The sequence below is a fragment of the Panthera uncia genome, chromosome B4 (assembly GCF_023721935.1).
Source record: "Panthera uncia isolate 11264 chromosome B4, Puncia_PCG_1.0, whole genome shotgun sequence".
Lineage (NCBI taxonomy): Eukaryota > Metazoa > Chordata > Mammalia > Carnivora > Felidae > Panthera > Panthera uncia.
The window spans coordinates 111,516,831-111,532,000 of NC_064809.1; the positions used below are offsets into that span (position 1 = coordinate 111,516,831).

The following is a 15,170-nucleotide window of genomic DNA, read 5'->3' on the forward strand; positions in this document are numbered from 1 at the left end:
TTTTAGGATGAGATAAAACTCCTGGTTCTTGGTCTGTATTTAATCATGTGGGCCAAATTATGTGTTTAATACATTATAATATAATTAGATCTGACAAGAGATTAGCCCACCTTTGAAGCCCATGAAGTTATCAAGATGATTTGGAATCTGGATTTTTTTTTAATTTTTTTTTTTTTTAATTTTTTTTTTCAACGTTTTTTATTTATTTTTGGGACAGAGAGAGACAGAGCTTGAACGGGGAGGGGCAAAGAGAGAGGGAGGCACAGAATCAGAAACAGGCTCCAGGCTCCGAGCCATCAGCCCAGAGCCTGATGCAGGGCTCCAACTCACAGACTTGCGAGATCGTGACCTGGCTGAAGTCGGACACTTAACCGACTACGCCACCCAGGCGCCCCTTTTAATTTTTTTTTTTAATGTTCATTCAGTTTTGAGAGACAGAGTGCCAGTGGGGAAGAGGCAGAGAGACAGAGGGAAACACAGAATCTGAAGCAGGTTCCAGGCGCTGAGCCTGATGCGGGGCTCTAGCCCATGAACCGCGAGATCATGACCTGAGTTGAAGTCCGCTGCTTAACTGACTGAGCCACTCAGGTGTCCCTGGAATTTGGATTTTTATGCACCCTCCTTGACAATGAACACCACTCTAAGTTTATATCAAAATATTGGCTATAATTTTAGCGAGACCCTTAAAAATGAAGCCATCAGAGCAGTAATGGTATGGTTTTAGTGAGATAAAGATTGAAAATTAATTTTAAATCTTTTAAATACAGTTTATTTTATCTGTATTCTGTGCTTTTTAATGTCTACTTTTATATTTTACACTATATAAATGTATACATGCTAATACAAGCATGGATGTATATAATTTACAAATAAGCGGATATGTGTATATTAGCACGACAGGCTCAAACAGTTTTCATTGATGAGATGCACTATCAAAGGTTGGGAGAACATGATCTACACTGACCCCAAGTGTTTGCCTCACTCTTCGGGTTATATTAAAGCTCTGTGTAAAGATCTATTGTTCATGGCTCTCTATTTCCAAATGAATATGATCTGAGCTCTTTCGATGCATGCAAGGCCTTTCCCAACTTGTCCCAGCCCTCTTGTATCTTCCCAGATTGCAGTAGGAAACAGATCAGCATAGGTACATTGAAAGAAGATTAATAGAGGGACTACCTACAAAGTGGTAGGTAGACTACAGAGAAACCACAAGGGTAGCGACATGGAAAGATAAGAGGAGGTGTCACTCCCCTTAAAGTGAGGAAGGGTGAAGGCATTTACCCTTCCCTAGAAAGAGAGGCTGTGTGAGGAGATCCCCTACAGACACGAACAGAGGAGAGGTGTAGAATGCTCAAGGCATCAATCCCTTCTCTCTCTTAGCTGCCCCCTTGTGGCTGAATCCAACCCAAAGGGTGAATATTAATGTGGTTCACACAGTTTCCTTCCATGACACAGAATTTGATGAAGGATGGAAATTGAACCTGGAGAAGCAAATGGCAGATATCCAGACGAATTTTTTTTTCCAAGTTTTTTATCCATTCATCCATTCATTCATTGATGTTTTCCTTTCCTCATTCAACACATTTCTATCAAGCAGAGCATTAAAGACCGATCTGGGCACTAGGGAGACAACAGGAGCAAGACAGTCTGTGTGCCTACTCCCAGGTCTCATGCTACATTCCTGAGTGGCAGGTAGGTACAGGTCACAATGCCTCCTATGTGACATGTGCTGTCATAGGGAATACTAGGGGACTTGCTTCAAGGAAAATGGCCCTGAGGATGGCCTCCCGGAGGAGGTAAGACCTGAAGATTAAGATCAGCCATGCAAACAGATAGGAGGAAATGTTCCCAAGAAAAGAAGTAGTAAGTGCAGCAGATCTGAAGTAGAACCACGCTAATGATGATCCAAAGACAAAAAGGAGCCCATGTGGCTGGCGGTTGTGAAGCAAGTGTCGGGGTTGCGCAGGTGGGCAGGGACCGTCTCATGCCAGGCTTCGCCAGCTAAGCTAAGGAACTTGGGCAATGATGTGTCGTTGAAGCAGGGCAGTGCCATACTCTTTCTGAATTGCTCACACAGTCCTAATGTTGCCAACTTTTGAGTGTTGTGTCTCCGTGCCTTTGCACATGCAGTTTCCCTGCCTTAAAACCCACCCTCTCTCTTCCAACAGGCAAACAGTTAGTCATCCTTTGACCCACTTTATGTGCCATTTCCTGCCTGAAACTTCCCTGGGTCCCGTCAGGCTGTCTTAGTCACTTCCTTTTCTGTGCTTCCCTCAGCACTTCGCACCTCTCTCCCTGCTGTGTCACCATTTGTTTACTGACCTTATCTGTCTCAAGACAGTGAGCCCTTTGAAGGCAAGGACCACTCAACGTTCTTTGAATCCCCACCTCTCCCCCTCCCTCCTGTTGCCCTCTGAGAGTGGACACCATGTCTTAATCAGGTTTCTGTCCTCAGCCTGCCTTTCCTCCACCCGTAGTCACCTGGCCTGGGGTGTGCCCTATTAACAACACTCAAGAATGCACACCGAATGAATAAAGTCACAGAAAACAGACTTCCCCTATCTCTGGCTTTAAATAACAAGAAAAGCCTGCCCAGAAGAGGCCATCAGTGCTTGGGTGATTCCTTAGAGCTTCCTAAACATCCAAAGTAAGACCACAGCTGAAATCCATTTCAATGTCTAGACGGGGTTTTCATTTGTTTGTTTAATAGAGCAAAGACATTTAATCGTATATTTAATAAACTACCTAAATTAAACACTTATAACAAGTCATAGTTTAAAGTAAGTTTGTGACGTTGAATGAATACGTTTGCCACACATTTTGCAAGCTTGCCTTTCCCCAGAAGGCAAAGACAGTGTCTTTTTTAAAAGTGACTTTTGTGTCCACACTGCCCAGCACACAGTAAATGCTTATTGAGTATGTGAAAGAACAAGAATTAGATATCAGACCTGCTCTGTCTCAACAATATCCGTATCAGGTGGTGACTGTTAACCATAGTTAGTGTGTATTTTGGTTAGCCATAGCTACATAACAAATTATCTCAAAATACAGCTGTTCCAAACAACAAATATAGCAAATATTTATTATTTCATATTTATTTTAAACAATTAGAAGTTTGATGTTTACCTAGAGTTTAGCAGATGCCTTTAATTCATATGAAGGTAATAATAAATAATATTTATTAAGTGCTTACTACATGGCACACTGTTCTAATAGCTGTACGTATCCACTCATTTAATCTTCAGAAACATTTTGAGATGTTTATTCAGATTAACCTATTCTGTGATACAAACCTTTGGGCACAGCAAGGCTAACTAACTCAACAATGGTCACACAGCCAGTAATAGGCAGGCCCAGGATTCAGACTCAGATCACCCAGCTCCTGCACAAACTTTTCATCTCTAACAGATTGGCTCCAAAGATAGAAAGATAGCAACAATTTTCTCTTCAAGGATGAAGTTAATACCATGAAGAAACATCCCTCTCATCATTGTCATATATGGGTCACTTCATCTCTCCAAGAGAGATGATCGACTTGTATAGATCCATATGGCCCACATGGGCCGGATGGTGCCCATATTTGATGGTGACATCAGTAGCTGTGGGTCTGAACTTCACAAATTAGCTCAAAGGAATTGCACGCCAGAGTTCTGACAGCATTAGAACTATTGCATCAAATTGTATCTTGTTCAAGGTTAAAAATAAAGGGTGGCCGTCATTAACCTAAAGATTATAGCCAGTACCCTTGACTATACCTAAACTCCCAGCATAAAACAGTGACTGCTCTTGTGGACAAAAAAAAAAAAAAAAAAAAATTACCAAAGAGGCTGGCAAACGATGCTTTTAGGGTGCCCATCTCTTGAAAAAAAAAAAAAAAAAAACCGAAGAGCCCAGCTCTTCAAGAGTTTTCATTGTCTGCCCTTCTCCGTCAAGAAAATAGGAAAATCTCCCTCCCTCATACAGATATGTTGCATTAAAGGACACACAATGCATATTTTTTCAATCCAATCAAACCAATCAAAGTGGAATGAACAATGGGTGTTGAGCAAGGAGGGCTGGGTTCACACCTCAAACCAACTGATTCACATGATTCATCATAGACACAGCTCTTCACTGCTCTGGGCATCAACTTCCTCGTTATGTGAGAAAAAAAAAATGGATGGGAAACTCTCTATGATCACATGTATCTCTAAAAATCATTGATCCTTAGAAGTAGAAGTCCATATAAAATTAACACTTCTTTTACTCAGGTGACAGATGCTATTATGCTTTGTAACAGTCTGTGTATTAACTACACGCGATTAAAAATCTCACAAAACAGGCTATGAAAATTAATCATTCATCAAAGGCCAAACACAATGTCAGTTCTGAGAGAGGCAGCATTCAAACAACCTGGGACCTGCAGAAAATTCCCATGACTCTCTTCTGTCGCGTGGCAGGGCAACACAATAGAAGACAAGACAGATTCCCCTCCCCTCCCCACCTCCCACCCAGCTGTGGTCGTGGCCTGGAACCCTCCTTCACAGGGCATGTTCAGGAGCAGCAGTCACTGTGAGCCCTGGCTGAGGAAGGCACATCCACGGCTCCCTGCTCCACTTTCATGGGTATGTGGAGTCAGATATATTTTTCTGTAAGCTGTCAGGAGAACTGCGGTAATGGGATGAAGTCCATTGGTTAACACGGGAAGAGGAAGATAATAAATGTAATCCTGTTGATATGAGGAGCAGGACAAGTTAGAGGGGGCTCAGGATGTAGGAGGACTGTCACTAACGCTTCAAGTATGACGTAGTAGAAACATCGCTGTACAGGGATCTGGTCTCCCAAGTAACTAACTGTGGGATTCTGGGTAGGTCACTTTATCTCCTGTTACAAACCAGGCAAGTTGCATTAGATAAGTGGTTTTCACACTAAGTCCTTAGACCAGAGGCGTCTCATGGAAAAATCAGTGGGTGAGAGGGACACAGAACCAGATGGGTCATGCTTGTGACTTTCCTCTCCATCTCCCGCACGATCATCTTTGCTTTTACCTGTTTTGTATTAAAATTGAACAAAAGTTAGGGTGCCTGGGTGGCTCAGTCGGTTAAGCATCTTCAGCTCATGTCACGTTCGCACAGTTTGTGAGTTTGAGCCCCACTTCAGGCTCTGTGCTGACAGCTCAGAGCCTGAAGCCTGCTTCAGATTCTGTGTCTCCCTCTCTCTCTCTGTACCTCCCCCACCACACTCTGTGTCTCTCAGAAACAAACATTAAACAAATAAATAAATAAAATCTTCCCAGTTGAACAAAAGAGGGGCACCTGGGTGGCTCAGTCGGTTGAGCGTCCAACTTCGGCTCAGGTCACGATCTTGGGGTTCATGAGTTCGAGCCCCACGTCAGGATCTGTGCTGACAGCTTGGAGCCTGGAGCTTGTTTCCGATTCTGTGTCTCCCTCTCTCTCTGCCCCTCCCCTGCTTGCACTCTGTCTCTCTCTCAAAATTAAAATAAACATTAGAAAAAAAGTTGAACAAAAGGAGTTTTTATTTTAACTTGGGCTATGATAAAGAATAAAAAGTTTGAAACCACCTAAACTGAATGACTTCACACATCTCCAACTCTATGAGTCCACGTGAATATTAACAAACAGGTACATGCTTGCTATCTGAATTCATTTTCACACCCACAGCAAACATCTCAGGGTGAATTAAAAGTAATTCTTTTGAATTTGGCCTCTTTTTTCCTCTTGTCCAACAGTGAATTCTGGAACTCCTTGACAAAATATCTAAATTACAAAATTCACCAGTGTCTTCTCCTCACTGGAAAATGAGGTTGTTCGTGGTTTTTGACCATAAAACTTACGCGACTTGTTCTATCAACTTCCTCGAATCATTATTCCCCTTCTGCTTCACCATGATAATAATTACCATGGAGTCTTGGCAGAGTCCTTGGATAATCATCTCTAATGTCATACATCAGCCTTCCTGTCTCCGCAACCTGAGCAGAGGTTGGCAGCAGTCTTCCCGATGTTCCACCAAAATGCTGCCCCTCTCTGACGAGCCAGATGAGTCTTCAGTTCCCTTGGCAACCCCAAATACTTCATGTGGTCCCCTAAATCTTCTTTAGGGTTAGAAAGCAAAAAGCCTCCATTTGCTGGGAAGGATTCAGAGGTAGTAGGAGGGATGACAAAGCCAAATTAAATTGAAATGAGTAAACACAAAGCAATACAGTTTTGTCCATAGAATAAAGTTGGAGAAGCTAAGAACGGTCCACCGTATCCCCAGGTGCAGCCATATGATTGGACCCCATGGCAATTAGCCCAGCCAGACCTGTGGGATTTGCCCAGTCTTCATCAGGCTGTCTTTCCATCCGTAATAGATCCCAGAGCAAAACTGCATTGACGTTCCAGACGGCATTTTAGGTATCAACCAGCTTTGACTCAAATAGATTGGTGGAAGGAAAACAGTAATGACATTGTTTTCCAGCTCTTGGAACCCGTTCTGAGTTTTAATCACATAGACAGTTCCCTTCAAAGTTTAGTGCCCGTTCCATTTTGCAATATTTGAAGGGATATAGCCAGTGCCACATGTTGAGGCATTTATCCAATTCGTTTTCTGTACCTGAAAAATGCAGGGAGTCAGCAAATATTAGGCCCACCTGCTGCCACAGATCCTCCTGTAACCAGTGTCCACACTGAGCATCAATGACTGTGCTTTTTTCACGCACTCCAGATACAGCCTCAAAAGAGTTCTCTGAGCGTCGGTCGAAAAGCACTCAGGGTTGACAGTTAGGATGAAACTTATTCCTCATCCTGGACATGCCCTTGCTGTTCATGGATTGAAGATTTATAATTTTAGCCATTCAGAAGCACCCCTCAAGAACATGATAGCTGCATAACTTGGCTTAGTCACACAGTTGAATCACTTATGATGAAAAGATCCCTCAGCTGATGAGTGAGCCTAACGCCTCCCAGTATCTGTATCTCAACACAACTTTTGATCTTTCTCTCTCCTGCTTTTAAAAAAAAAAAGTGTTTATGGGAAAAAATATGGGCTGTGGTAGTATTTATTAATTTGGAGATTTCATAAAGGATCTTGTTATTTAAAAGTCCACTATTATAACTACTACATTAGTAGCCATGCATACCACCTCCCTGATTCTAAACTCATTCATCCCCTACTGCTATTATCTCAGTCAGGGACATAAATATTCAAACACTTGTTCAGAACAGAAACCTGGAAGCCAAGTTTGAAGCGCCCTCTTAGCACCCCATACCCCAATCCATGAGAACATCCTATAGATTCTACCCCCGAATACATCATGATCTGTTTGCTAATCTTCCACTTCTGTTGCCACTTCTGTTGGTTCGGGTCATCATCATCTATCTCTTTGCTAGAATGCTGGTCCTGACTGTTCTCTTCTGCCTCTTCTACCCCACTCTCTGTTCTGTAGCCACAGATGTCTATTTGAAAAGTGAATCCGATCATGCGTTAACACCCCCCCTCACCACCACCAACTCCCTCACCACCAAATGCACATTCACAGGCACTGGAAATCTTTTAATATATGCCCACTGTATGCTCAAAGTGTTGGTCTGCAACAAGGTAAGGAATTTACATCAGAACATAAATATAAACCAGCACACTCCTTTTTTTATTGAGCAAGTCTTGCTAAACGTGTGTCTGCAGGTGTGCATTTGTATAAGCTCGGTACAGTGTTCTAGGTGACATAACTGATTTACATCCACACAAGCTCTTTTTCTTATCACAGATGGGTAGCAGTTTGCCCACTAGCAACCCATGTTCAGACCTCAAGCTGAGTAGCACAGGCTTCCCAACCCCAAATAATGAGACTCCTGCCTGTCTCTCAAACTTGATTTTGAGCCCTTCTTCCTTTTATTCCTCTGCTGCAACCACAATGCACTGCTTTTGGCTTCTAGACATAACCATGTTGTCTTAGAGACATAACCATCGTAACCATCGCCTCTCCTAGAAACTTTGAACTTGTTTTCCCTCATCTGAGAATACCTTTTCCCTGACCTTTTATTTAAATGACACTTCCTCAGGCTCTCCTTCCCTGGCCACTTAGGTAGAACTTCCTCTCTATTCCCTATGACCATTTGGTCTCCAATTTGACACCAGTTTTTTCCATCTGCAAGTCCATATTTATATGTGCTGGGCTGCTAATTGTTTGTCTCCATGAATAGACTGGAGGCTCCATGAAGGTAGAGCCCTTATTGGTTTCTCTGGTTTCACTGCCCAGAGAATCACTGCTTTAGGCATGGCATATCCCTCAAGTGTGTTATGGCAGATGGAAGCTTAGAGAACACACAGCCAGCCACAGTGACCCTTCAAGATGTTAATTTATTTCTTCAAGTCTTCCAAGGATCATTTGCAAAATCTGAATAAGAACTAGATTCTTGCACCCAGGTTGCCCAATCTACAAGTGCCCAATCTCTCACTTTATAATTGCAACAAGTCTCAGCCAGTTGAAGGTTAGGCAACCTATAAAGGAGAAACAGAATTACTTCATGTGAGTAAACAACTCATTATCCTCACTTGGGATTTTCTCACTCTGAATCACTGCAATGTTGTCATGTGCATTTATGTCATTGTCATTCTCCTTAGAGACCCCATCTTACAACAGCTAAAATTTATTAAACAGCCAAAAATTTAGATGCCAAACACTGAAGCCTCCTCAGGGAACAAGACCACTCGGACTCACCTTCATGGAGCTCATGGTTCAGTGAGAAAAACCCACCGTAAACAAATAATGAACTTGAAAAGAGCGGTGGGTGGGGAGAACAGGGTGCTGCAGGAGGTGCACACTGAGGGACACTAACAGTTTTTAGGGGTTAGAGAGGATGGCACCCAAGGATGGATAGAAGGCAAGTAAGGGGGGCAGAGGAGTGATTCAGGCAGCAGTGGGGCTGGAAAAGGCCAAGGGAAAAGAGCAGGCTTGGTAATTTCAAGTCCAGTGGGGCTGGACTGCAAAGTAACGGGAAGGAGAAGACAAGGAATGAGGCTGGTGGGCAACCTGGGGCCAGATCTTTTATGGCGCAGCAGGGAACTTGGACTTTATCCTTTTCTGCCGGGACATGACATGCAACACCTCCTGTCTCCAAACCTCCTACCTAGAAATTACTTACAGCGATGTTGTGCATGAAGCACCTGCTGAATACATGTTAGTGACTATTAGAGGTTCATTAAAGGATAGGAAATGATGAGCAAAAATAACTGAGACAATGTTAGCATCGGAGGAAGACAAATTGTAATAGAAAGGACATGTAATCCATATACTATGTGACTCGACTATGAAGAATATTTGTCTGTGTGTGTGTGTGTGTGTGTAGTGCTAAAAAGTATTTTACCAAATATGTGATAAGACTGTATTTGAAACGTTTGTAGGCAGTCAGTAGCCGATACCCGAAACTGGAAAATCAAGAAATATCTGTAGAAACAGACACTAATTATTAGTCATTATTTAGAAATAGGAAAGTCAATACCAGAATGAAGAGTTGAAAGATTTGTAAGCAGTCACTTCTGAGGTAAAGAACTAGAAAAGGGAGATAAGTTGGGCTAAGGTAGGGCCGGGCACTGTTCTTATTTTATTACAATCCTTGTATATGCTTTACTTTGTTATTTTTGCGATTATAAGCTCTGTATATGTGTGGCTTTTTGACAGAGGTATAAAAAAACAGACACACACACACACACACACACACACACACACACCCCTAGAGAATACTAATCTAAAGAGAAAAAAGAGAAAAGAATAGAGGGCAGTCAAGATGCCCCCTCCTTTTGCGGATGGTTCTATTGATGAGTCATTCCCCTATCTGACTTGCCTGGGTTCCTAAACCAATCATGTCAGCAGCAGGAACACAGCAGCCCCTTTTGCCGGACGTGTCATGGTTGGACTGCCAGACAACTTTTGGATTTGTAGTGCTGGGGACAAGCCTGTTTACCTGCTGAGATTCCCAATTGGCTCCATTGAAGGAGGCCCTGAGTACAGATCAGGGCCCCAGGGAGGCAAATCTTTCAGGAGTTCCAGAGCTCTCGGGGTCTTCAGAGGAAGCCAGGACATGAGGGAAGTGTGAGCCCCACGTGCAGGGAAACAAGATCCAGAGATGGAACTCGTTTTGATTTGGCCGACTCGTTCACTTATGGGAAGTCAATGGACCCACCAGATGCTGAAGTGTTACATCTCACTACTTCATACCCCACTAGCTGGAGATGTGCGATACTTAACAAGGACAAAACTCAAACAATCTTCTACTACCGATGAAGGAAAAAAATAGTGAGGGGAAGATCATACTTGAAACAATCTCTTGAAGCAGGGGAGCTGTTTTTAAGTATTTTCAAGGACTTTAGAAGGACTCCTTTTACTGACAGCGTTAATTAAAAACTGTTCTTATTTATTAAAGCAATTCCCCTAATTTTCTCTACCAGACAAAATTTTATTAGTCTACTTTCAGTGACTGGATATACTTGAAAGAAAAAAAAAAAGTGCTAACATGTTTTGTAGATGAAGATTTTTACTTCTTCAGAATAAGTTTTACATGTAGTGTTATAAGTTAAGTGTTATGTTTCCTAATGCCAATTTCTCCACACTTAATGTCAATGAGGATATTTATCTCTTCTGAGTACAGGGTGGTTTTTTTTTTTTTACTAAAAACAGAATATTTTCCCAAAACAAATGCCAACTATTTCCTCATTATATCTTAAAAGGATAACTTCCATGTAAGTGAATGTTCATGTCAAATGTTATTAAGCACAAACAGCACAATAACTAAAAATAGCTCAAATATTGTCAAAAAATAGCCACATCTTGTCAACGAGCTTGTTCTAGCCAAGTTCCCCATTACTTGCACAATCTATACTTTGGGAAAGACAGAACCTAATTGTTTCCAAACAAAATTTCAAGGCTGTATAGGGTTTTCTTCCTCTGATTGGTTTCAGTTTAATGAATTAATCTTTTAAAAGGGAGAATGAAGAAAGAGGGGCTCCTCCAAAAACTCACTTAACATGTGCATTTTATCAAGGGCTTTAATTATAAAGTTTAATGGATAATTTTCGTTACAATCACCTTTGGAGAGATTTCAATTTTTTTAGGGCATTACTTTCATCTTTTGCCTTACATTTTTTATGGACAGATAGAAAACAGCAAATGCCAACTTGGAGAAAAGACATTTAATGCTATTTGGGCCTGAAAGCAGAGTGAAAAATTTTTTTCTAATGCAATTCAAGCAATACTGTATTAAAAAAAAGTTATCAGCTCATTCAATCACCTCTTTTAAAGTAAAAAAGACAAGTTACTCATTTACGACCCCCAGTAAACTTTTCCTGAGGTCATGAATGTTACTCAATAGATTTGTTTAGTACCCTTTTAAAAAGCACCAAAATTTTAAAATTCAAAGCATAGTTTGTGGGCACATGGGGAATATGAAGAAGTCTAAGACACAGTTCTTATTCCCAGTCTGATTAAATTGGGAGAAATCATCTTACTGTGGGCATTTTGTCTCAACTGAATTAGACTTCTCTATTAATAAGTCACTTACAATTCAGACAAATTTCAACACTGGTCATGCAAGCGAACAATTAAAGTCCTCGAGGTGGCAGAGAGAGAAGAGTAGCAATGGAAACAGATCCACACTAGAGCTTGGCATTTTACTGGTGGAACGCCCTCGAAATGGGATCCTTAAAAGCATCCTACATAGTGACTTCTACAATTAAGGGTGCTATACTTTATATAAAATCTTATTTAATCCTCACAACACTTTGAGGAAGATCCTATAGATATTCTCCTTTTACAGATAAAAAGACCAACACACAATGGAGGTCGATAGTTTGCCCAAGATCACATGGTTTATTGAGTGGCAAAGTCGGGAATTAAATCAAGGCAATTTGATTCCAGTACATGTGCTTTTAACAAACATTTACAGAGTGTTTATACCACTTTGGTTTAAACGTGATTATGCATTGCAGAGACATATATCTTCATGGGGAAAAAAGGTGTGTGTGTGTGTGTGTGTGTGTGTGTGTGCGCGCGTGCACACACATCCATGCGGCACACATGTGTAAGTATTGATGTCATTACAGATGTCTTCTGGATGGCAAGACTGAGTGATTCTTTCCTTCTTACTTATGTGAACTTAAAATTTGTTATTACCATGGGTGTGTGATGCTCATGTAATAAAATAAATACAAAATGCCACTTCAAAAGCAAAATTAAATAGAAACAACTCAAGTTGATTTAATGACTAAGTGAAGACAGTGGATTCTATTCTCTCACTATTATTATTAACAATAATAATAGCTGTTTAAAAATAAACATTTTAAAAGATGCACAGGGCTGTTTGCAGGCATTTTTCAGGAAGAACCCTGTACCAAGCCCTGTACCCATATTATCTCCTTTAACCCACACAATTTTTCTTACAATATAGATGTTATTTATCATCCTCCCTTTACAGACGGTGATGGTGAGATACAGAGAGTTTGTTCTTGGTCCCGTAACTACAAGTGGCAAATCTGTAATCTGAAGCCAATCTCCAGAGCGTAAACTCCTAACCTCTTCCATGAGACAGGGGTGCTGGCTGGGAAGAGAAGGCACTTCCAAGCCTGGAAGCTCTCAATTCGGAGACTGAGAGATGTGGAAGGACTGGTGCCGATCTAAAGTCAAAGCTAGACAGCTGGAGTCTTTCTCTCAATTCATGTCTTAAGTAGAAAACATGTAAAGCCATTTTAAAGGTCTCTTGATGCAGGAAGAGGATTCTTCTTAATCTTTAGTATTTTGTAAACATAAAACACAGACAGCCAAAATACTTGTCAGTATGTTATGGCCAATTTTGTTTAGTTTTCATAAAATCAAATACAGAGCCCAAGGTTCTAAAAAATACTTCCATAATTTAAATTTGTTTTAAATCCCAAATTATAAACGTTTGCATTTCATCCCGAAACAGAATTTAATATATGTTTAGGCTAAAAATTCTATTCAAAGCATTATATAATCACCTACGCATCCACTAAGAGGACATAAGATTCTAAATAACCAAAGGGATGAGTTTGAGGGGCAAATTTTTATTATTATCCTGGAAGAGATAATTATGGAAATTTAGATGTGTAATGGCATATGGATTTTTAAATACATTATTGTGAGACACTAATTAATCTTGACATTTAAGAAATTACTCATGAGACCTGTTCACATATTTTGACAATATGTAGAAAGTTTGGCTGTTTTCAATCCACCTGATGCTAACAGAGTCTCAGATTCTACAGATAATATTCTTCCAGGATGTTGTTGGAAGTGTTCCTTAAACTGCAGGAGCAATGATATACATGGTTATGGAGTGATTATTCACCTATTTTGTTATTTCATTTTTTCGCTCACAGTGATGTTTAAATAAATGTCTCCTGAGGCTGTTAAGAGGTCGCAAAAATCTCTGCCATGGTTACCATCTAGTTCTTAAGACAGGATGCAAATGTAGCTTAAGACAATTCTTTCCAAGCGAGTGTTTTGTGAATAACTGAATACATTTCCTCCTAAGAGCAACTTGAAATACTTCAAAGCTGGCTTATTAAGAAAGAGTCTCACTTTCTCTTGCAGAGCCTTAATTTTCATTAAACTCTTCATGTTTTTATCCCCAGTGGGTTACTTAGACTGGTTTCCTTCCCCATACACAGGGAGAATTGTCTATCTATGCTTCTTTAGTACTGGACAGCACTGTGATACATTTCAAGCCCTAACCATACATGCATGTTAAAAATAATTATATACTGCCTGTCACCCCCTAATGGCACTGTCTAGTGGACCCATTAAATTGTTACTAGGTCTTCCTGTGGCACAGAATCTATCAAGCTCTTTGCTTCCTGCTGGAAGGGTCTGAAAAGCCAAGAGACATTTTCCTCTCTTTTTCCTCTCCCCACTCTCAATCATCGCTCCTACATTTAACTGAGTTCCTAATTCCTTTTGCTTCTTCAGGAGAAAAAGCACAACGGCTGTCACAGGCAAAAATGTTCTTTCTCGCCCTTTCGTCTCCAGGCAGATGAATCAATAAAATATGAAGACAAAAGTGCTCCATGTTCTGGCCAAGGATGAATGTTCACCAACAGATATTCCTGATTGTAAAGGGAAGCATTTCATCTCAAGACCCAGATCCCAGAGACAATTATTGATGAATCCTGCAATACCATCAAGAATAAAACACTCTTCTCCCAGTCTCAGACTTGAAAGAATTTTCATCCACTCTTCTTTTTTTCCTTCATTCACACCTACCAACCCAAGTCGGCCAACAGTGCAGACTTTGGCTTTGCATCAGACAAAGCTGTCCCCTCTCTGCCTCCTCATGTCCCAGGACAGGTCACTTAACCTTTTGAATCTTCAGTCCCCACATCTGCAACATAACTATCAGTGGTTTCTATCTTCTAAGTGATCGTGAGTACTGAATAAAATAAGATTTCTAAAATACGGGGCCCCGTATCACACACAGGGAAGGCACTCAATAGATGTGAGTTGCTCTGATTATAATTATTGCTGCGATGTTTTTGCTCTTTTCCATTTCCATTCAATTCAATACAAATTTTTCAATCCTTCCTATGGTCAAGATGCTAAGCACAGCAGTACAATTTTTTTAATGTTAATTTTTGAGAGAGAGAGAGAGAGCAAGAATGGGTGGGGAAGGGGCAGAGAGAGGGAGACACAATCTGAGGCAGGCTCCTGCTTCTGAGCTGTCAGCACAGAGCCTGATGCGGGGCTTGTACCCAGGAACTGAGAGATCATGAACTGAGCTGAAGTCAGACACTTAACCCACTGAGCCACCCAGGCGTCCCACCGGTACAATTTTTAAACACAACCTCTGCTTCAACAAAGTAATAGTCTACTGGTAGTGACAAAGAAGAACTTAAATAACTTTAATATAAGGCAAGATATGGTAGATGACAAAAAGAGGCACCGAATGCTCCAAGACAGTGCTTCTCAAACTGTAATGTGTGTATCAGCCGTGGGAGGATCTTGTTAAAATGCAGATTTTGATTCAGTAAGTCTTGGGTAGGGCCTGAGATTCTGCATTTCTGATAAGCACACAGGTGCCGCTGACGCTGCTGGTCTGAGGTCTATCTTAATTTAAGCAGCAAAGTTCTGGGATGTTTGCGTATGATACAAACAGGGTTTGTACTTAGCTAGTATACATCAGTATATC

At 41.0% G+C, this 15,170-nt stretch overlaps 1 long non-coding RNA gene across 1 annotated transcript; it reads left to right on the forward strand.

The window, feature by feature from the left end:
- The first annotated feature begins 1,762 nt into the window (after positions 1–1,762).
- Positions 1,763–14,190, forward strand: LOC125919412 (uncharacterized). The gene is made up of 2 exons (XR_007456768.1): positions 1,763–1,863; positions 14,015–14,190. It is a non-coding gene; the product is annotated as an uncharacterized LOC125919412 (long non-coding RNA).
- The last annotated feature ends 980 nt before the right edge of the window (positions 14,191–15,170 follow it).